This window comes from Penaeus monodon, chromosome 32 (assembly GCF_015228065.2).
Source record: "Penaeus monodon isolate SGIC_2016 chromosome 32, NSTDA_Pmon_1, whole genome shotgun sequence".
NCBI classification, from domain to species: Eukaryota; Metazoa; Arthropoda; class Malacostraca; order Decapoda; family Penaeidae; genus Penaeus; species Penaeus monodon.
In genome coordinates, this window is record NC_051417.1 from 25,119,860 (window position 1) to 25,120,260 (window position 401).

Here is a 401-nt window from a genome sequence, read left to right on the forward strand (position 1 = left end):
GAGAAAAAGGTTAAGGAGGAAGGCAGGGAAGAGTACGAGGAAAGGGGAAAAGAAGTGAGTGAGAGCAGAAAGGCGAAAGAGGATGATAAAGAAGAAAAAGAAAAGGAGACACTTGAGAGGGTACAAAAGAGAGAGATCAAGAGTAAGGGGAACTCACTTGAAAAAAGGAAAACATGAGACCTGTTGAAAGTACTTACAGGGTAATCACAGAGGAACTCTTGGTACACTCTGGAAGTGACATGTATTCAACATTTAATTTTTGGTTCAAGAATATTAGACAATTTTCTTTCCGTACTCTTCACCGCCCCCCCCTTCCCTCTCTGTCTTTTCCTTCTCAAATGTCACTTCCCTATTCACTTCACTTTAATTGTGTTTTCCTCCTACGCTAAACGATTGCTCTT

At 40.9% G+C, this 401-nt stretch overlaps 1 protein-coding gene across 1 annotated transcript in view; it reads right to left on the bottom strand.

Moving 5' to 3' along the window:
* The window catches only part of LOC119593767 (PDF receptor-like), a 172,227-nt gene that overhangs the window by 3,076 nt on the left and 168,750 nt on the right, over positions 1–401 (bottom strand). The gene's annotated exons all lie outside the window — the stretch shown is intronic.